General features: G+C 35.0%; 1 protein-coding gene across 2 annotated transcripts in view; it reads left to right on the plus strand.

Moving 5' to 3' along the window:
- The window catches only part of LOC124372424 (DNA-directed RNA polymerases I, II, and III subunit RPABC3), a 218,726-nt gene that overhangs the window by 13,662 nt on the left and 180,889 nt on the right, over positions 1 to 24,175 (plus strand). Inside the window, exon 1 of one of the 2 annotated variants that reach the window (XM_046830848.1) lies at positions 10,630 to 10,648. The exons of the other annotated variant lie outside the window; for it this stretch is intronic. The gene's annotated coding sequence lies outside the window, so the exon portion shown is untranslated. Of the gene's footprint in view, positions 1 to 10,629; positions 10,649 to 24,175 lie in introns of those variants that run through there. 2 annotated transcript variants of the gene reach the window in all.

Here is a 24,175-nt window from a genome sequence, read left to right on the forward strand (position 1 = left end):
GCTCTAACGGATTCAAAATGCTTATACATGTATTTGCAACTATTCATTATCAAACTGTGAATCTTATTATTAGTTTCGTGTCAGATCTGAACATAACAATCAATATAGCATATTTCAGAGTTGTCTTACAATACTTTACTGAAAGTAGAATTAAAAGTCGAGCCTGCCACATCTGATATATTGAATGACTAGAATTGCCTTGTCAAAAGTCGTCCTCAAAACATGTACCTGTACTAATAAATACGAGACGTTGAATGTAAAGATAACCAGGAGATTATTTCGTCGACCTGTGTTAAAGAGCTTATCAGTGACAAGCATCGCAGTTCAGTCAAGCGCTCAACTAGTTTATCTAATCAAGCAATTTGCATTAAAGAGCCCAGTGCCACAGAGTAGAGAGAGGTAGGCAGCGCGTACTGAGTACTGACTGTAGCCTGTAGGTGTACATTGATCTGGCAACAGTGCGGGATCAATAGGGAACTGTGCGGGGGAGGGGGAACAGCTGAGCGTAGCGACCTTGACCTTGAGCGCTGCATCGATTGCCCCACGTGTGCTGTGCTCTCTGCCCGCACATCTGCAATTTGTTATTTCTGCAATCTAAATGGCTCAGGCCACTAATATTGAAATTTTTTCCTTCAGGAGAAATACTATAAGAGTCAATGGCTTATATCTGTGGTGTATGACTTGTTACTTAATGACGATTACAGAATTAACGATGGTTTTGTGCATAAAGAAAATTAAAACGATAGTATGAAACCAACAATGGAATATCCCTTCTCAATTAGAGCAAAAACTGAAAATGTAAATTGATTGACTGATTTCAATAATAGGTTACTGATTTCATTACTAAAATCCTTTTTGTCACGCATATAATTTTACGTTGCCAATAATGAATTCCTTCGCGGACTGACAAAGTAATTATAGGTTTTGAAAAAAGTAAGTTGTTTCAGTCTGATGTGTAACAACCTATGTGTAATGTTTATCTCTGTTGTATTACGCTAAATATTTAATGGGCTCTCCCTTATTTTACCTTATATTGTTCTGTTTATGTGTTTGGGAAGTGCAATTAAATACTTATAAATTATTTATTGGTTAATTTTTTGTAATACCACAATGATTTTTTACTTTTATTGCCATCAAATTTCTTAAGTTAATTGAATGAGTTTCAATGTTCATAATTGTCTTAAGGTGGTGTTTGAAAATATTCCCTGAGACTGTTACGGGAATAACTATGTTGCCATGTTTCGTGTATTGGATCACATTAGGTTGGACTTTGGTATATGTCGTTGTAACATTAATGTTATAGAATTAAGGAAATGCGAGAGAAGTCAAAATTAGACACCTTTGTAATGCATAGTTTAAACATGAGTCCGCAAAATGCATACTCGGGGAGCTACAGCTCCTGTAAGTTCGACAAAAAAATAAAATGTTTGTCATTATACTCATTATAATAAGTAATCAAGTTATTATCATAAAATGTGCCATCCTGTCTATTTGTAAAAAAATTAAGTTTAATAGTAGGACCATAAAACTTTAGATTAAAGAAATGGAATTCTATGGGTTTAAGGGAACATTTTAGGTGCAAAATTTTGTTCAAAATTCTCAAAGAGAATGAATAGATAACGATTATAAAAATGGTTTCATGCAACGCGACGTACCGTTCGTGATAATTGGGTTTGAAATTTTATGCTCCCTGCGGCGAAGCGACTAGCGGTGGCGGTTAGTGGTGGGCGGGTAGAAGGGTTCTCTTCCTTGCCTTTACGTTGGAATTGATTTTATTTCCCTCATATGCATTATGAAAAAAAATCGGATTTCTCTTCTGCACCTTAAATCTCCGCATTCTAAAAAAGAAGGTTCTAAAGACTTACCATACTTGGCTAAAAAAATTTTACGTGGGTTTAAAATAATGTGTTTTTATATAGTTTAAATGTATACTTTAGTTATCTAGGTTATGCCTTGTGTAATAAAATCCAAATTAATGAACGCGTTCCCTTCAACTCCTTAACAATCAAACACTCATGTCAACATTAGAAAACATGTATCACTCACTCATTTTCAGCTATTCTTGGACTATTTTTGTACTTTTTAATTTAGGAGCATACGTAATATCGTTCGACAAAATATGATGGATTATAAACCTTCTTCTACATCGACTACACGTAACACAGTGAATTGAAGTGAAATCGCTTGATATGTGTCCGGGTGAAGTAAAATACGCCAATTAGCATGTACGTCCACTACAAGTGGTGTCAGGTTATTACTTGGGCAAGGCGGCGGAACGACACACTTCAACGCGAAGGTCAAAGGTCATCACGTCTCAGCTCGCCAAACGTCGCGTCGGGTTTAGGCTTACTCTATTCCTGCAATGTTGTCCACACGTGATATTCCAATCACCCATCAAAAATTATCCGCTCTTCAGAAACAGGGCGTTGGAATTATAACGCCTCGAGGTAGACTGAGAGGCGGAATATCTTCTTGGCAGCGTTATAAATGGGACGTTATAGATCTCTATAATCTCCCCTCCCCCTCCCCGCAGCCAACCCAATAGAGGTATGTCGATAGTTTGTACCCACGACATCCAGTTATCGGTCGACTCTAACATTTTACCGATTGGGTCATCCAAAATTTCGTTATTTACGAGAAGTCGTAAAAATAATATTAATATTTCGATGTGATCAGAGAAGCTTTTTAGCGCTACAAAGACTCAAATTACAAATGTATAAAATTTAATTTAATTTTAAATATTTATTTATTTTTGAACCAGTGTTGTTGATTATTTATAAATGATATTCATACAGCTGGGTTTTGTACTCCCGTTAAACAATTCAGAATAGAATTTGAACTGACCTAAATAATTTGTTCTTGCTTAGATTTTATAGGAATAAAAATTCCAATGTTTCCTTCATGACCGGTTTAACAATATATACAACAAGTTAGTTAGTAGGAATGATTATTGGGTTATTCTTTGCTCGTACATACACCGGACTTCAAAGCATTAACCGCGTTTTTTCTATATCGGAACTCTGCAAGAGTCTCTTAACAACAAAATGTTAATTCAAATTTCGCATGAAAAGAAATTAAATTGTTATTTAGGATTTTAACTAGGGTTAACACAAAATGTTTATATGCTTTAAAGCTGATTGATTATTAGAAATGAGTTGTCTGTGAATATGATATAACATGTGAATGTGATATATATATATATATATATATATATATATATATATATATATATAATTACATTTAGACTATGTATGTTTTGTGTATTGTATATTGTTGTAATATCTCTAAAAACATTTTCTTTCTGTATTCCGTTGATTCATCATGAATATTCGTTTTAGTTAGTAACTAAAAATTTAAATAGCTATGCTAATTATAACTAACGTAACTAAGGGAAATAAATAGTACAACTCCTGTAGACAGACAACGCCTTATAAGTTGGCCTACAATAATTTAATTGCAAGAATTTGACCTTGTATTTTTTTTAACTTAATTACTTTAATATATATATGAAAAAGGAAGATTGTATTAAGGTTTGGCATTGTTCTTATGGATGAAAAACCATGTAGTTTCAGCACATATGGTGCATACTCGTCTTGGCTGTAATTTATAGACTGTTGCATCGCAACTTTGAGAACTTAATTAATATATTTACTTTTATATTTATACTTACTATGTTTGTTCGGTATTGTTTTTGTATGCAAATATTGTAAAGTTCTATAATTCAATTGACATGTTTAACTTATTATACATTGTAGCGCCTGTAGTAACAAGTCAGAAATCCTGCCGTGCTCTCCTGCATTGTGGTGGTGGTTAGGATTTGACAGGCGCTAAAATATTGAAAGCCCAGGATAAGCGGTTTTGTTAGCCTGTTTTTATGACACGTGGTTTCATACTTTCTTACACTGCGTATGGTGAATGTATTCTTTACTGTATCCTTAATAGACGTTCTTCAATTTAGAACAATCTACTGTAACATGAGCTAAACCTCGATAACATCAGATTTTGATGTCCCAATCCGATGTCAATTTGCGAAATTCTTGATAGCCATACAGTTGTAGTAATACCTGTGAATGTTACAAGAATCAGTCGATTAAATAGACAGGAATTGACTGCTTAGTTTAAGCTGATAATTTATCTATGTTTCTTACGGTTGATTTTAAATGTGTTAAACTAGAAACTATTTGGTCTGAAATAAACTAGCGCGGCTGACAATCGATTCCTTTCTTTATCGATTCCAAGAAAACCCCATGTTGTTTGCTAATACAATGCAAATTGACGCTCGGCTCCTAGACTATCTGCTTATGTGTCATACAAGTACCAGAGAATACAAATCTGAAGTATAAAAATAACATCTGAGAGCTATGGTGTCTAATAATTTCAGTTATTCCGGTTGCTACCAACCAATATTAGGCGTTTTAAATGTGGTAATGACTGTTGAAGTGATTATGTGTGCTGATGTAGATATATCACTAAAGTGATACTCACCACAAGTATAAGCAGTATAGTCAGGTGTATTGGGGTTCTATAAACTTTTTTTCATGTCTTACTAAAATGAACTAATTTTATTTTAGTAAAACATTAATAGCTTTTGTTCGATTACTTGTTACTGCCGTTATATCAATAATTTTCGTTCGAAGACTTTCTATTCGTTTTTTTTGTAGTCCACTACAGAACTGCAATTCCACTCTTGCAATGATTACCAGAAATTGTAGATTAGGACGACGATGTGATTGTAGTTAAGTCTGATGCTATAAAAATCGAATACAGCTTATACAAAAGAACACTTTTACTTGAAAATCTAATCTATGGACATATTACACACCTCATTAATTTATATCACGCTATTTCGTAATGCCTCTACAAATTAAATTAAACATTCTAGGTTTTAGCACATTTTAGCCTTGTTCTATTGAGAAAATAGTAGGTTTAAACCTAGAAAAATGTATTTATTGACAGATTTATATACCTATCGTGTATATTTTAATAACAAATATTTCCAACACTAGGGTCACACTGGGATCAGCGATGGCTTTACATGTTGACCAACTGTGTGTTGGTTGCCACCCAAAACAACAGCTAGCTTACTTCGGAATTAATTTTAATTAGGAGTGTTGATTATTAAATGCAGTGCTCGAAAGTTAGACTGGAGCTTTAGTTTCATAACCAAATCATTTCTCATTATATTTTATCATTACTTTATGTTGAGTGCGTATTGTTCTAAGTTACGGCCCGTATCGATCAAGGTACATTAAGTCTATTGTGTATCAGTAAGATTTATTACGTGATTCGAATATAGCTGATAACACAATTTTATCATCTAAGCATTTTCTTAGAAACATTACTGTACATATTTGAACATATTCTCTCTACAGTAGCAAACATAAATCTGCAAATAATAAATTTAGTAAATCTGGAACAACTTTTATTGTTTAAAATTCTAACAATTATTCGTTTACAAGTAAACAGAACATCGTAAACTCTTCTCTGTTTAATATGTAACATTTCAACGTGCATAAATGGTAAAATCTCAAAATATTTAGTAAAATACCTTTAATAAATCAGTTTAACCAAATTAATCATGACACATATTTTATACTTAATTGTTTTTATTAAGGATTATTAATTGTAAATTATGTATTTGATCCAAATTGATGTACTAACTTAAAAATTACAAATTTCGCTGTGATAGTTCAACCAAAATGTATAATTTTTTTCTAATTCGTTACATTTTCTTTAGGTAATCCTGAGCAATGATAAGCAGGGACTTCAATATCGTTCACGGCTTAGTATGACGATGAGAGAACCATTAGAAATTAAGTAACATGAAAAATAAGTGTCGGAAAATCAACGTTGACGATGCCGAGCGATAATAATGTTCTGTCCAGCGTTGTCACAGACTACATGATGGCGAGTCTGTAACATATATTATGAATGGATATAGGTGTAAATTTATCTTTAACTTATTTAATTTATTGATTCAATAACCATCGAGTTTAGAGCGTTAACGTAGTGCGACAATGAATTTAGGGGGATGTTTGTCTTTTCCTGCCAGCAGAGCGGAGTGGGCTCCGAAGTCCGCACTGATGGATTGTCTCCTGCAAAATCATTCAACCAGATACGATCACGGAAAAGTTCAGGAAAATTCCCCTGACCATCGATGCGGCGTTCGGTGGCGCCGCTCCACACTGTTGGCAGAAAAAGATTCCTTGATATTGTATCGAAAAATGAAGCCCATATCGTTGTTTGCGGCTCAACCCCTGTTCAGGTTACACGAGATAAAAGTGACGCGGCGTGTGGACTGGCTCGGCGATGATGTCCTTTCGAACTTATTTTTCACGTTTCTTACTTTCTAGAGACTTCCTGATGGCCATGCTTTAATATGAAAATTGTAGTTGACCCAGTAGTTACTCAGAATTACCTCCTTGTATTCTTTAAATCTTAAATCTTATACTCTGTTTAACTTCTAAGAACTTCATTTGTAGAAAAGAAATGTAAATTTAAAATAAAAAGGTCTTAAAAATTACTAAATATGATTGAAAATCTCGAAATATCGAGAAATAAATAAAACAGCTCTCGTGAAAATCTCAGAAGTCATGAGTACATGCACAAAGATCCCCTTGAAGTATTGTTATTCGATTTTTAATTAAAATGTATGAAATTTAATAGACATATAACGATTGTGGTAACGATCATAGAAGTTTAATAAATATCCAAGACGTTTATAAGAAATGTTTGCAGAATTTCTTGTCAACTTATTCTTGAATGCCAGTAGTATCATTAAACAACACGGAGAGAAATAATTGCCGTTTACATAGTATCTAAGGTTAAACCATTATTAAGACATTCCCAAATTGTTTCACTGTACATGTGTGACCATAACATAATATTCTCGTGCCTTTCGACTACGAGAATAGACCTGATTCAAAAAAGAATTATGGTAAACATTCTATGCAGTCAGACTTTTACTATGTGAACATCCCATGTGAATATTATACTAATCACTTAATTTTTGCGAATTAAAGGCCTAATGTTCTGATTTTAACTTCAAAGGGATGGCATTAAACGACATTCTTAGCTATGGAGATGTGTTATTTTTAGATATACAGTAATTGATATGCATCCAGACTAGTTTTATTCATATTTGGCATTGTGTGAAATATTGTATTTAAACTATACATAAAGCCTACACTACGCGTATTAGCGCAATAATACAGTAGCAGAGTAGGTCTATGTGAGGACGAAGCTAGATCGCTGCTAGTGCCAAGAAGACCTCAACAGCTTGTCTCGCGCAGACCCTCTGTTTACCGACTACATAAAGCCTACACTACGCGTATTAGCGCAATAATACAGTAGCAGAGTACATCTACGTGAGAACAAAGCTAGATCGCTGCCAGTGGCAACACGATCTCGACAGCATACCACCGTGCACGGCCTCCGTTTACCGACAACATAAAGCCTACACTACGCGAATTGACACAATATTACAGTAGCAGAGTAGGTCTATGTGAGGACGAAGCTAGATCGCTGCTAGTGCCAACACGACCTCAATTGTTTTTCTCGAGCAGACCCTCTGTTTACCGACAACATAAAGCCTACACTACGCGTATTAGCGCAATAATACAGTAGCAGAGTAGGTCTATAGGTCTATGTGAGGACGAAGCTAGATCGCTCGCTGCTAGTGCCAACACGACCTCAATTGCTTTTCTCGAGCAGACCCTCTGTTTACCGACAACATAAAGCCTACACTACGCGAATTGACACAATATTACAGTAGCAGAGTGACTTGATCGTTGCCAGTGCCAACAGGATCTCGACAGCGTGCACCGTGCAGGGCCTCCGTTTACCGACAACATAAAGCCTACACTACGCGAATTGACACAAATAATACAGTAGCAGAGTAGGTCTATGTGAGGACGAAGCTAGATCGCTGCTAGTGCCAACACGACCTCAATTGCGTGCAACGAGCAGGGCCTCCGTTTACCGACAACATAAAGCCTACACTACGCGTATTAGCGCAATAATACAGTAGCAGAGTAGGTCTATGTGAGGACGAAGCTAGATCGCTGCTAGTGCCAACACGACCTCAATTGCTTTTCTCGAGCAGACCCTCTGTTTACCGACAACATAAAGCCTACACTACACGAATCGACATAATAATACAGTAGCAGAGTAGGTCTATGTGAGGACGAAGCTAGATCGCTGCTAGTGCCAACACGACCTCAATTGCTTTTCTCGAGCAGACCCTCTGTTTACCGACAACATAAAGCCTACACTACGCGAATTGACATAATAATACAGTAGCAGAGTAGGTCTATGTGAGGACGAAGCTAGATCGCTGCTAGTGCCAACACGACCCCAATTGCTTTTCTCGAGCAGACCCTCTGTTTACCGACAACATAAAGCCTACACTACGCGAATTGACACAATATTACAGTAGCAGAGTGACTTGATCGCTGCCAGTGCCAACAGGATCTCGACAGCGTGCACCGTGCAGGGCCTCCGTTTACCGACAACATAAAGCCTACACTACGCGAATTGACACAATATTACAGTAGCAGAGTGACTTGATCGCTGCCAGTGCCAACACGATCTCGACAGCGTGCCCCGTGCAGGGCCTCCGTTTACCGACAACATAAAGCCTACACTACGCGATTGACACAATAATACAGTAGCACTCTACTTTATCGTTGCCAGTGCCAACACGATCTCGACAGCGTGCAACGTGCAGGGCCTCCGTTTACCGACAACATAAAGCCTACACTACGCGAATTGACACAATATTACAGTAGCAGAGTGACTTGATCGCTGCCAGTGCCAACACGATCTCGACAGCGTGCCCCGTGCAGGGCCTCCGTTTACCGACAACATAAAGCCTACACTACGCGAATTGACACAATATTACAGTAGCAGAGTGACTAGATCGCTGCCAGTGCCAACACGATCTCGACAGCGTGCCCCGCGCAGGGCCTCTGTTTACCGACTGTCAGCCAGCAGCAGCAAACCACATCTGCCGACATATCCCATCGTTTTGCCAATGTTACCATTGTTGACGTTTTGTTCATCTCACGTCCACAACATTGGAGCTTATATATTGTGTGAATATCTTTTAATCACTAGAATAAACGCTTAGACTTAACCAGAAGTTAAGTAATAAATAATAAAGGATGACGTTCTTTTTTCCTTTTTCTATACTCTATTTCTCCCATCAATGTAGATAAATTTTAAGTATATGTATGTATTTGCAGGCACAATTACACCTACTGTTGTTATTGTGTTAGGTACTACCCGTTGGAAAATCAGCAGTGACTTAGATATCAATTCGTCTAACTCTTGCGTCGTTTACAGCTAACTCATATTTTCAATTCTGTTTGCCATGGCTCCTGTTAAAAATTTCAATTTCAAAATATTCTATCTCTTCTAGACGTATAGCTTTATTACTAGGGAATCAATATGATGTGTTAAAATGTTTATACCATGTTATTTAATTGTGACATTTATTCTTATTGCTGGTTTACACGACGTGCGTGCGTGTGTGTGTGTGTGTGTGTGTGTGTGTGTGTGTGTGTGTTCAAATTGTCCTGACATCTGCACTTTCTTGGACCATGGATTTATTTATCCTTGTTGTTGTGGTTTTCGGTTTTGAGCCTGAATTATTGTTTTAACCTCCGTGATGACATTGTGAATAGAATATTATTCCATTACGGCTCGCAATAAATGAAAAGCATTGTAAGAACACAATTATGTGCACATTCGAAGTTTCATGCGGTATATTGATACACACAGATACAGTTCGGTATGACGTAGTGCCATGTGCTAATCCATTCGATACGGTTTGTTGACAATGTCAAACTCTGAACACGTGTCATTATAGACTAACTGTTAATAACTTATGAATTCATTTCTAACTTTTGGTAAATTTGCAAACGAATTATTTGAAATGTTTCAACATAAAAATAGTACTAGACAAGTAAGACGCTTGCCGATTTTTCTTTATATTTATTCTTTTTCTTTTTTTTCTTTGTGTTACAGAGGCATTATTTGAAATATATCAAAACACAACTGGGCTTAGATAGAATATCTTGCAAGGATACTCAACTATGTATTCTTTACCATACATTACCTTATAATAACATCCTATATAGTGATTCATATCAATAATAATAATGTCTTATTTTTCAATTTATTCTGAAATTTAAACTTTTACTGTAATAAAAATAGCTCGAACAATTGAGTTGTTACAATATAAGATATACATTGGAATTGGCAAGAAAGAAGTTAGTTAGGGGCCATAGTTGTATTTTTGTGTCCATTGTATTTTTCACTACTACTATAAACACTGTTATAAAGGTTTAAAAGGCCCAATTAGATGAATTAACAAGGATTTTTTCAGCCATGAACCAAAAAAATTGGATCGCTTTTGCCGTAATAATCCCCTCCTCCAGCGAACCGCTTCGCTAAATCACACACACACACACACACACACACTTGCAGTGCGCTAGCAGCTCGTGTGCTCTGTCGTGTGGTGATGACGGCCTCAAGGTCACGTGCTGTGAGGAGGGGGGTAATTGTAGGGGGCGGCGAGTGGGTTGAGGGGGAGGGGCAGTGTAAGTGTGTGCAGTGCCATCATGGATCAGCCTTTCCGTGCTAGGTCAGTCTAGATTATATCTAATTTTAAAAATTTTACAGCAAATATTTATACAGTGATTGTGCCTGGCGTTAATTAAACTTTCTAATAAGCTTTTCAAAAGTTTAAACTACTAACAAACCATTTCACAAGAAATATAAAATACTAATTTTAACTGACGTAGAATACAAGCCAATGGCATCCATCCCAGTTTCATTAGCGTAATTCATACTAATATCCCCACAGTAATATAAAATTACATTGAAGAGAATATAACCAGTTTTTGTTGCAATCTCGTTTGTATTTATTTTTATTTTATTTGTACTTGAACGCATCAGAGAATCGTAGTTTTCAGTGAGCGTTTTTGGCACTTTTAATAAGGAATGTCTGGGGTTTAGAAAAAAGTCGATGAAGTTATGAAATAAATAGAAAGAATCATACGTGTATGTATATCTTTGAGACACACTGTTAAATACGAGTATAAATAATTACTCTTAGAAAATATTAGTTAAACTTAAATTTACTCTACTTGTTATTCAAGGAGATTCAAACACTTTTGACCAGCTTGCATTTTTTTAAAGGTATTGTTCCCTTTAATCCTACTGACTTTTAACAACGCAAGGAAACAGTAATACTGACATAATCATCGTATGCTACATGTTATAAAATTTATCTAAATATTTAATGTTAATAATGTGAATTACATATTTGGCCTATATAAATAAAGAAACTCCATGAAATATGTTACAGTTTTATCATGTACAACCTGAAACCCTGCTTAAAATAGTTGACATTTATGGTTATGTTACTTTACTTATCTTATTAAAAATGATTACCGAACTCATTTCATTAGTTTAATAACTTAAGCGTAATTAGCACTTAAAGTTTGTTATTTATCATTCTGAGAACGATAGCACACTTTCATTGTCATCGGGGGTTGTGTTACTGGTGGATTACATAATACGAAATATTATTTTAAGAACACATCATTACTTTGTAACGGCAGAGAATGTAATGTAACGGAAGGCTATATTTGGCCTAAAATTAAAACGTAAATTGTATCTTATAAGGGATGCACAGAATGTATTGTAAGAAGGGAGGATAAAATTACGTCATCATACCTAAATAGTATTCAGAATCAATGATTATTAGTGCTGTCAAACTACACCATACACAATACACTTATTATTAGCTAAAATAAACATGCCATGGTATTTAGCCGCAATTTTCCTCTAATGAGATAAATTGTATCTTATAAGGGATGCACAGAATGTATTGTAAGAAGGGAGGATAAAATTACGTCATCATACCTAAATAGTATTCAGAATCAATGATTATTAGTGCTGTCAAACTACACATGCACAATACACTTATTATTAGCTACAATAAACATGCCATGGTATTTAGACGCAATTTTCCTCTAATGAGATAAATTCTCGAACTCTTGGTAGGTTTTAGGGTTCACCCCCTCCCACGGGAGAACAAACCTCGACATTAGAGGAGGTTTAAGTAAAGTTCTCAACTCAATTTTTCAATGAAGGTCTAAAATCATAATCATGTGCGGTGCAACGCCTGCTTGGAACCTTAAATGTGAAGATTACACGAGGACTCTACAATGCCGAGAATTGTCTACATCCGGATCTGATAGTTTTGCTTTTTCTTACCATTAAATATGCATTAACGCTGCGGTGTGTATATTCATTGGTAAGGATCATGCATCTTATTCCAATGTCAGTTTTCCGTGATTCCGCGGACAGGTGCGAGTCTTAATTGGAGCTGTGATCGTGACTGCGGTTTTTTATTGGTTCAAGCAAAATAAATAACTTATATTACTGTTATAGTGGCAAACTACAAACTCTCTTAAGAGTTGATGACATGAGTAGAAAACTAACTTGCACCAAAGTAACAAAATTTTAATTTTTTGATTTAGTGAAATATTATTATGAGCATTAGAAGTAGAAGTAGAAGAAAAATGTGAGGATCTTGCCCAAACCAAGAGATATGGGTATATTTATATATCGTAATACTTAATTGGAGTGATTCAGTTTAAAAGACCAAAATTATTGATTTGTTATAAAAACTATTGACATTTTCTGTTGTCAGCCTTACAAGGGTGTTTCTTCTTCTGTATAAGTAACAATAATCAATTATAAACTTAACGCTTCCTACCGATTCGAGTGTTTAATGTAATCGAATGTTGTCCAATATTTAGATGCTTTTTACTATTTAGAATTTATCGGTCGACTATCAAAATTTTAATCATAAAACTATGTGCTTGCTATTAATTCAGATTTTTACATTACAACGTCTAGGTGAAATAATTTGTAGGGTACATTTTTATTTCCTTATAGATATATACGTCTGTCATGAATCCTTTCAGCAAGTAAAGCTCCATTTTATTTAAACTCATGGTGTTGCTTCTGTAATAATAATAAACTAGAGTGAAGAAATATGTGTGAGATACGCACAGTGTTATGTGTAGGTACTTGAATAAGATTTTGTACGCCAGATGTTCTTTAAACAGTTTTGTAGCCGCGGAATGCTCGATACAAATGCTCATCTAATATTTATAGTTTCTATGATTAAACTGAATAAATTTGAACTTATTTCATGTTACAGGAATAATGTATTACACAGTGATATGCGGCCCAGGTGCTTGACAGTATTCAGTATTTTCATATACATAATATGGAAATGTTTGTTTTAGGAAGTTGGTTTTAAATGTAAATCTGAATTTTATTGTATAATTTTCAATAATTACACTTCAAGGTATAACGTGTGTAAATATCTAAAGTATACGCATTACTTCAATTGTTACGTCTTGTTATAAAGTCGCTATTGTAACATTATCGTTTGAGAAGATTGGTAAAGTTACAAGCAACATACTTACATCCTAGGGGTCCAAATAAACCATAAGTTTTATCGTATTTTCAGGTTATCCTTCAATTAATTATTATAAGTAGCAAATTATTATTAATATTAAATCAAGTCTAAAAAATAGAATTTTAAAATACCGTATGGTGTGTTTATTATGGCTGTACAGATGACAGACACACTGTAGGTTGACATTAAACTGTATGGATGTTGGTGTTAGCATTACTGAGTTTGTAACAAAGCCTATAAACAACTTAAAAATGGAAAATATATATTTATTTTTTAAACTTCTAAAGCCGTCTAAGGTCTTAACGTTGCGAATGTGGTAATTGTGTCTTGAATAACATATATAAACTACCACCTGCGGCGTACCACTGAAGAAAGTCTCGCAAAAACACTTTTAGTTTGACTTGACATTGAACATACCCGAATTTAGGGTTTTCATTGAAATATTGGGTAAAAAGCAAGTTAGTTTGCTAAAGATTGTATGAAATAGTTCACGGATGATTTCGAAACATTAAAATTATGAAAATCTTTATTCGTAAGTGTACTGGCCTCCTCACAAAACACCTCGTACATATAACGGGTGTAGTTGCGTAATGTAGTTAGAGGTGAGGTAAGTCAGGCAGTGGTGCAAAACTACAGACAGTTTCCTGACATCCCTGTCATTATGGGCGAATACTACTAGAGAAATCTGGTAATCTATGTACTATGAAGGTGACAATTGTGGAAATGTCGCTGCCTGGCTGCCTCCATCACTGGCACAAGTTAGCATTTATTTCCTACGAAATAAAGAAAAAAGATTTTGCATTTAGAACTTTCTCTAAAAACCAACATTACCCAATATTCGTATTTATACAAGTCTTTTTAAAAGGTAAAAGTTATTTTCCTGACCTAAATCAATAATTGTATTAGCATAACTCCTTCCATATTCTGAAAGAGTTTACTAAAAGGCAAAAAGTGCCTGATTGAAACTGTATGAAAATACGTAACTACAATATTGGTGCTTTGAGGTAGGTACCGTACTCAAGCCATACTGTTGTTGTTGATCGATATCTGAGTGCCAGCGAAGTCTATCTATCATTAGAGCTGTTAAAAACATTAGTGTGTTTCTGCCTATCTGCAGCATATCTCGAGAACAAACTGCCCTGTAGACGAAATTCTGCGTGAAGCCTTATTCCAATATAAGCAACATCGAGTTCAATAATGGTGCATGTCACTTCACGGTTGTGTGGTTGTGCGTTATCGAACATTAGCCTTATGAGTGAACATGATGGCATCGAAATAATCAATTAATGAATAAATTTGTAAATAAACTGAGAACAATCGTGGGATTTTAACTTGTGACATAGTAACACGTGTAGCATAATAAAAAAAAACTGTAGTCTTAACAATTTTCATGCAACTTCAGCGAAGGCGACGTGTTACGACATATTAACGTGTTTTTAAAATTATGCGTTCAATTGATTTTCACCTAAAGAAGAGGTTTTATGTGTCGAAAAGAAATTACTCAGAAAAATAGGTAACGTCTTTACTGTGATGCAATTAATATTTTGTTAGTGTTATATATTTATTTTTAATTTCAGCGTTACAGCTCTTTAGGGTAACGTTCTTGAAGACAGAAAAATAAGAAACTCACTTTCATAATTCCACGAGGACTGAATTTACAGTGATATAATAATTTATAACTCATGATTATGAAATAACATTTTTGTATAGATGTAAAACATATAATCTTGAAAACATGATTGTCATAATTATTATAATGTACATTTGTCATACAGTTATCTCCAGTCGTTTTTTTATGGGTCTGGTCACAAGATTCCCCACAAATACAAGTTTAATTTAAATCCTTGCAATGTAAAAGGATGTGCTATAAAAATATGTTGAAAATTTTAAAATTAACTTGACCTAACATAGATTCCACCCTTTAACAATCATTACGTCATCCATTACCCTCTCCAAAATGTTTGCCTTCATGTGTTCGTGGTATACATATTTAAATTTATGTGTTTTTATGGCATTTTGGATACCTATACCTCCCACAAATGGTGTCATTAAAATTAGCGCTCGAGGTTTGGATTTACCTGTAATTCGAACCAGTTCATGTTCCGATGGATATGTCACTAGCTTGCTGGGAAGAGCAGATTTTCTATATCGGTTATTAGTTACTTTTAAGACGTGTTAGAAATATTACGTAGATATTTGATCATCAGTATTCCACAATATTCTACATGTTCTGTTGAAAGCTCGATGTTCTTGTTCGATGACATCAGACATAAATTACATCAGAGTGATGAAACCTCATGACATAACGAAAGTGTCCACGATCGCTCGTTATAAGAGTACACAGGACAAATAATTTGCTGTTAGAAAGTTCGTAATTAATTTTTACTCGACAAACTTAAACTTTCCAGATGAAACTTGTACTTTGGTTGTTACAAATTTCATTAGTCATCGTAACTCTGATAAGTTGTCAACTGCTGAATTAACCTGTGTAAAGGAGTTCTGCGTCAATTATTTTAGTACTTGGATTCAAATTATCAGAATTTAGACATTGGGGTTTTGTTGCAGTAAATAAAAACTAACTTAATACAAGCTGTGTTACAACTTTTTATAATTTAAGTTATGGCTCTTTGGTTTACGTTGATATCAAATTGTGTCAGTTAATAACAGCTATTTGTTTTCCTAAATTACTACTGCAGCACGGATCTTTAGATTTGCGAGCTATTTTCACTCCTTATTGAAACAAATACGAATAAAATAATAATACTATAACAATTTTAAATAGCAAACGTTGATGTACGATCTACCCAATTTACACTTGACTTCAATAACTGCACAAGTACGCTTACATCAGTGTACGTATACTTAGAAGTAGCCCTATATGTAAAACAGCATCAAGACGTCACTGAAAAAGAATAAATTTGCCCGTGAAGTCAATCTCAAAACGGTATCCTCTAGCTGTACCAGTCATTACAAATAGTGGCAAACTTTGCCATTATCAGAAACCTTATACCGCCATACTCTGGGTAGAATCCTTTGGCTGTACCAGTAAGCGTACGAGTATATCGTCATATCAAGGCAGTGTACTGACCCTCTTATTTTCGCAGCAAAACTGTATTGGCACGCACAAGGAGGTACCCTTTTGCATTACCAATAATCTATGTTACCACGCTTATCGCAGTGCACTTTAATTAATAATAATAATACTAACTCTGTATTGAATGTATACTATAGATATCATTGTATCGCAACTTTCAAACAGACTTTGTACAATCCTCAGTATCTAAAATTATTCTTAGATACAAAGAATAAACATTTAGTGATTAGTCTACCACCGCATTTTATATAGGATCTTTGACCTTTTCTATGCCAATAAACTTTCCCAGTGGCCATTCAAGAACTCTTCCAAACAGTATAGGGCATTTAACGTTAGATGTAACTGTATAATAAGCCAGTAACCTTTTTACATCGTAGTATTTGTTATTACCACGCTTAAGGTAGTGCTCGTCAGTATTACGATCAATACTACATTGCCACTCTCAATTAAGTAAAATTTGGCTGACATTACCAGGTTATCACGATCAAGGTGGCGTCCTCTGATGTTACCAGTAATATATTATCGCACTCAAAGCGTTAACGTCCCTGACCCAGCAACTAAGTTCATGTATTTTCATACGGTAATTTTCATCTAGACAGCCTCAGGATTACAATGACTTTTTTTGACACCAACTCTATTTGAGCCAATTTTTTATGTGATTAGGAATTACGACTACGCTGTCTTCATCGGCAACCATATCTCATTATCTCATCAATGCGGGATTGATAATACGGGAACGCTGTCTTCGTAGGCAACATTATATCATCAGATTTAATGCGGGATTGATAATACGATTACGCTGTCTTCATCGGCAACTTATCTCACCAGATTTAATGCGGGATGGATAATACGATTACGCTGTCTTCATCGGCAACTTATCTCATCAGACTTAATGCGGGATTGATAATACGATTACGCTGTCTGCATCGGCAACTTATCTCACTAGACTTAATACAGGATTGATAATACGATTACGCTGTCTTCATCGGCAACTTATCTCATCAGACTTAATGCAGGATTGATAATACGATTACGCTGTCTTCATCGGCAACTTATCTCACCAGACTTAATGCGGGATTGATAATATGATTACGCTGTCTTCATCGGCAACTTATCTCACCAGACTTAATGCAGGATTGATAATACGATTACTCTGTCTTCATCGGCAACTTATCTCACCAGACTTAATGCAGGATTGATAATACGATTACGCTGTCTTCATCGGCAACTTATCTCACCAGACTTAATGCGGGATTGATAATACGATTACGCTGTCTTCATCGAGAACTTATCTTCACCAGATTTAATGCAGGATTGATAATACGATTACGCTGTCATCGTCGGCAACTTATCTTACCAGATTTAATGCGGGATTGATAATACGATTACGCTGTCTTCGTCGGCAACTTATCTCACCAGAATTAATGCAGGATTGATAATACGATTACGCTGTCTTCATCGGCAACTTATCTCACCAGATTTAATGCAGGATTGATAATACGATTACGCTGTCTTCATCGGCAACTTATCTCACCAGATTTAATGCAGGATTGATAATACGATTACGCTGTCTTCATCGGCAACTTATCTCACCAGATTTAGTGCGGGATTGATAATACGATTACGCTGTCTTCATCAGCAACTTATCTCACCAGATTTAATGCGGGATTGATAATACGATTACGCTGTCTTCATCGGCAACTTATCTCACCAGACTTAATGCGGGATTGATAATATGATTACGCTGTCTTCATCGGCAACTTATCTCACCAGACTTAATGCAGGATTGATAATACGATTACGCTGTCTTCATCGGCAACTTATCTCACCAGATTTAATGCGGGATTGATAATACGATTACGCTGTCTTCATCGGCAACTTATCTCACCAGATTTAATGCGGGATTGATAATACGATTACGCTGTCATCGTCGGCAACTTATCTCACCAGACTTAATGCAGGATTAGTAAAACAATTATGCTGTCTTCACGGGCAACTTATCTCACCAGAATTAATGCAGGATTGATAATACGATTACGCTGTCTTCATCGGCAACTTATCTCACCAGATTTAATGCAGGATTGATAATACGATTACGCTGTCTTCATCGGCAACTTATCTCACCAGATTTAGTGCGGGATTGATAATACGATTACGCTGTCTTCATCAGCAACTTATCTCACCAGACTTAATGCGGGATTGATAATACGATTACGCTGTCTTCATCGGCAACTTATCTCACCAGACTTAATGCAGGATTGATAATACGATTACGCTGTCTTCATCGGCAACTTATCTCACCAGATTTAATGCGGGATTGATAATACGATTACGCTGTCTTCATCGGCAACTTATCTCACCAGATTTAATGCAGGATTGATAATACGATTACGCTGTCATCGTCGGCAACTTATCTCACCAGACTTAATGCAGGATTAGTAAAACAATTATGCTGTCTTCACGGGCAACTTATCTCACCAGAATTAATGCAGGATTGATAATACGATTACGCTGTCTTCATCGGCAACTTATCTCACCAGATTTAATGCGGGATTGATAATACGATTACGCTGTCTTCATCGGCAACTTATCTCACCAGACTTAATGCAGGATTGATAATATGATTACGCTGTCTTCATCGGCAACTTATCTCACCAGACTTAATGCAGGATTGATAATACGATTACTCTGTCTTCATCGGCAACTTATCTCACCAGATTTAATGCGGGATTGATAATACGATTACGCTGTCTTCATCGGCAACTTATCTCACCAGATTTAATGCAGGATTGATAATACGATTACGCTGTCATCATCGGCAACTTATCTCACCAGACCTAATGCGGGATTGATAATACGATTACGCTGTCATCGTCGGCAACTTATCTCACCAGACTTAATGCAGGATTAGTAAAACAATTATGCTGTCTTCACGGGCAACTTATCTCACCAGAATTGTATTCTATAAGTTTTGGACTAGAATTTTCACGGATAAGTAACTGTACCATATCGGTAAGTTGTTACTGTGATACAAATTATGAAACTCTAATAACACCTATACCTTATATATAATAAATTCATTTTTAAACTTGTGCTTGGCGTATTGTAAATGTTATCATACGGTCGTTATTTATTAACCTAATTGTAACAACAATTTAAATTTTCGTTAGAAATCTATTCTGTTAATCCTGAAATTTGGTTGACCTGGTTTAGTGTAATCGACCAGCTATGTAGTTTTAAATAGCTTTATTCCTTTCCTGCGTAAGTCACAAGACGTTTCTCCAATAATTTTCTACAATATCCAGTGCGGATATTTTTACAAAGTAGACAAATTATGCAAATTATTTACTAAAGAGTAAACATGTATAATATACATAACAATTTTAAGAAAGTATATCAACATTAACAATCAGCGCAAATCGTACGTATAAATAAAATTGTATTTAAAAAGTACACTAACAATAAAACAAATTGTTTTGCAACTTTCTACTATTTGTGACCTTTTGTGCTAAAATCAGGTATTCATAAAAACTTTCAAACGCCAAATAAATATACATACAAACATAGCAACTTCATAGTGAAGAAAGTAACAGGCTGGAGGAAAAGGTTAACATCGCGGCGAGACCTTTTAACTGTATTTCTCCAATTGAATTTACCTTACTTACTCTGAAAACAGAAAGGGGTTTCCATCCCTATGAGAATCAAGTACAATACGAAGGTAGAACAATATAGGTTTTTTAGAGAATGTACGTAATATTTTCTTACATAATTGTCATTTTAATACAAAATTGTCATTATATTGAAATTGTTGGATAATATTTAGATTTTAGTTCAACATTCTTTTCTTTCGTATGGTTTATGAATAATGATTAAATGTTTCATATCAACAGGAAAAAATAGTTATTTATTAACCTTATGGAGGTTCACTAAGACTGTTGCGTTCCTCTGTTATCAGGTTTAAGCACTAATTCCTTCGATGGCATAGAGTCAGTTAATGACTTTTGTTATGGTTGGGCAGTGGAAAAAATGTAAAATTTCCTCTAGAGATTGTGTTTCAACAATATTAAGACAATTAAGACAAAAGCGGAATATTAATGGTTTGGAATCCACGGGAAACTATAGGACACTTGTCATTTATTATATTTCGTTTTAAATACGTACTTGGGCATGTCGCCGTCTAAAGGTGGTAATTTACATGCAGAAAAAGTCATCTAATAAAGTAAACTCGACTATCCGAATCAATGTAGCGGCTGTCTATATTACGGATAAAAAACAATCCGGATACACATTTCCCGTTGAGCTGAGATCCATTTGGTTCCTCAAAACTCTGTACAGCACAAACTTTTAGCAAACTTTTATCTTGGATTGGAAGCAATTATTAAAACGTGGTTATGGATTTCAGCGCTATGTTTAAAAAACACAATTTGTTATTTGTTCAAATTATGAAGATTTTGGCCTTAATTCAATTTGTTTTGTGAAAAAGGGAAACTAAATGTATTTGATGGGCAGTAGACAAATACCGCAATCTACTACGCAGTCACTCAGGTGATTTGTGGTCAGTTCTGTCTAATACTCGAGTTTATCAGCAGCACAGTGTAGACGACATACAGAACGTTGACAGTTAGCGTCTTCACTTACGAGCTGGGACAATGTAGGCTCAAGAAGCTGATAAGGAGGCCACAGATGTCTATAGTCAGGGGTGGAGGTGAGATCCCTGAGGAAATCCCAAAAATCCGTGCCACAGTAGTACAGTGCTTCAGTAAAAATAACTACCAAAGGAAATTTTTTGCTTAAGGATAAGTTATTGTCATTATTGTTATGTTACCAAAAGTAGTACCGGTACTTGTAAAATGGCTAAGAAGTGGTTTGTAAAACAGGTTTTGGGATAATCGTGATTCGGATGTTTGAGATTCGGTTAGTCAAGAGTATAATATTAAAATTTATTTTTGATATATTGAAACTTCTTTTAGAAAATATGCACGTTGGTTCATTGTTAGCTTTATTCATTAGAACTGTACATACACGTGGTCCTACTATTCATAATGCCACAGAATTTATTAATGGCAATACTTTTGTTTATAATACATGCCAAAACTACATACTTTATTTGAATATTCTAACAATTCATGATCAAATTATTCATTAAAGCAATGCTCAAAAATTTGTCTTTAACAATCCTTTAATGCTTTTCAAATCATGAGTCTTCAATGTTCGACTTTAATAAGAGAGTCTTGCACATGACTGCAGTGTGTTTATCCCGAAAGATTAGTAGTCTACGATGTGCTATTGCCAGTGAAGCGGACGGTGTTGTTTTCATTCCTCCCCTCCCGGACACTGTTGATTAACGCGGGCGGATATTGTCTGTAAAACTACCCCATTACGCCCTTGTCTGACAGTGTTGTTCATATTCTGCTGTCAGCGTCTTGATATTGTTAGTATCGGAGAACTGGTGCTGTTCCTTGTGCGTTTCCAAATATCACATCTCAATTACTAACTTGAAGTGAAGAAGGTGTACACACAACTATCTACAAAAACGCATGGAGACAAATATATCTGAAGTATGCATACGGCGAGTGCAGTGGTTAAGTGAGAGAACCTTCTTACCAGCTGTACTGTATTGTTTCATATTTAGTAACAATCAAGGGAGTTTTACAATTTTATGTCGTAGAGCTTTGGAAATACTGGAAGTCCGTTATGTATAGGGAAAAAAATAAAAATAAATTTATCTAAGGTTCAAACCAAAAAGAAAATGGAATTTTAATTCTAGTTGACAGGCAGTTTCACTCTTTTTTAAATTAAATCCATTAGCACTTTCTTTGGTGTAGAATGCTACATTGTTAATAACTTTTATTTATAATAAATTTCAATTTTGTCCTGATTATGTTCACTGGAATGTACATAGATTCTCATTTCGACGAACAACAATGAAACAGTGACCTGTCATTCTGATACGAAGTAGGTTAGAGGTTTTTCTTATATTCAAGTATTGTTTATAAATTACAGTTGGTATTTTGATGTTATCTGAGTTTCAATCAATAGTCCCTTTAATTGGGCATGTTTTATTAGTTATGTAACTGCTAAATATATGTGGTTTCAGTTTGATGTATCTACTAAATAGAGTCGAAAATAATAAAATAGAATAAATTATTCATAGGCCAAAAAAGCTTGAGTTACAGAATAAATCAAATCCAAACTAGGCGACATTGATCTTACATTTAAACATATAAATCCAGTCCTCTTATCCATTCTAAGACTGCTTCATCTGCTGGCTCTCCTGGAAATGCACGCAAAAGACAATCTTCGACTGTATGAGGCATTTATAGTTTTCGGTTCCACTGTCGAATTTAATGCGAGCTTTTAAAGTCTTGTAGTCAAAAGTGACCAGTTATTCGTTCAATCGCGTGATTTAAAAAGCGTATACTAGTTCAGGAATAATAAAAAAATGTATCGTTTTTAAGTATTTACAAAAATAATAACAGTTACTATTCTAAAATAATACTATTCGTTTCAATAAACATATTCTTCCTTCGAATCCTCCATCGAGGCAATACAAGACAGATGCAACCTAATTAAACTAACCAAACAAAAAACACATGGCGTTGCTTAGCAGCAGAGATAATTTTACCCATATAATGCAGTATTTACAATAAAATCAATAAAATTTGAAAATTCCCTTGAACTTGCTATGAACTTTAAATAGGTAATGTGCACGAGCAATACGGCGATCTTGTGCGTGCGTGAGTCAGAGACGACTGTAATGCCACCAAGTATGTTGTAACACATTACTTAGTTATACGCTCATTTGTTCTTTGAAGGGCACTAATCTTTTAGTACTCGATATTAATTTTTATATGTACCTTTATAATATTGTTCAAATTTGTTATAAATAATTGCCTTACAAGTACCAGGAAATTGATTGAAACAGTCCTATACCTAACATTTTACGTCGAAAGTCCTAAATTAATATTTAATTTCGGTGAAAACATCTTAAGATTCTGATGACAGTGGGGTGTATTTGTATACAGCTAGAATCACGTGCCAGCGAGATCTCGTGACGGAGATTGGCGCCAAAAATACATTTGGAACAAGCTGCGCTTCTTTATTTGCGATGGAAAGTTTGGTTACGTTTTCTTCTATTCCCTAAAAGTTTTGGTTCCTACATATTTGTTATGTAAAGCAAAAATCACTTATTAAATGTGTAATGTGCAGTTTTACAATTGAGGAACAAATACTCTTAGGATATTTTATTGTTTTGAGATAACATTAACACAGCATGAGTAGATAATATTACAACACTTAAGATGATCTTAATAATTAAAAGGTATTATTGCGGGTAGTGATAATCTCGTGCAAAATCAGAAAGACAAAACTAGTTATATTTATGCTTCTGTCGGTTAGTAGTAGTATCTTCGAGGAACTGACACAACCCTTCAATCACAATGGTCATTACTCTTGTGTTTAGCAGTATTTTAAAAGAACACCTCACATGTCCATCCTTGTTTGACCAAAATCTCGTTCTGGCAAACCATCCTTAATATTGGGAAATTGATATTAATTCGAATATAATAAATCTA

This window comes from Homalodisca vitripennis, chromosome 1, assembly GCF_021130785.1.
Source record: "Homalodisca vitripennis isolate AUS2020 chromosome 1, UT_GWSS_2.1, whole genome shotgun sequence".
Lineage (NCBI taxonomy): Eukaryota > Metazoa > Arthropoda > Insecta > Hemiptera > Cicadellidae > Homalodisca > Homalodisca vitripennis.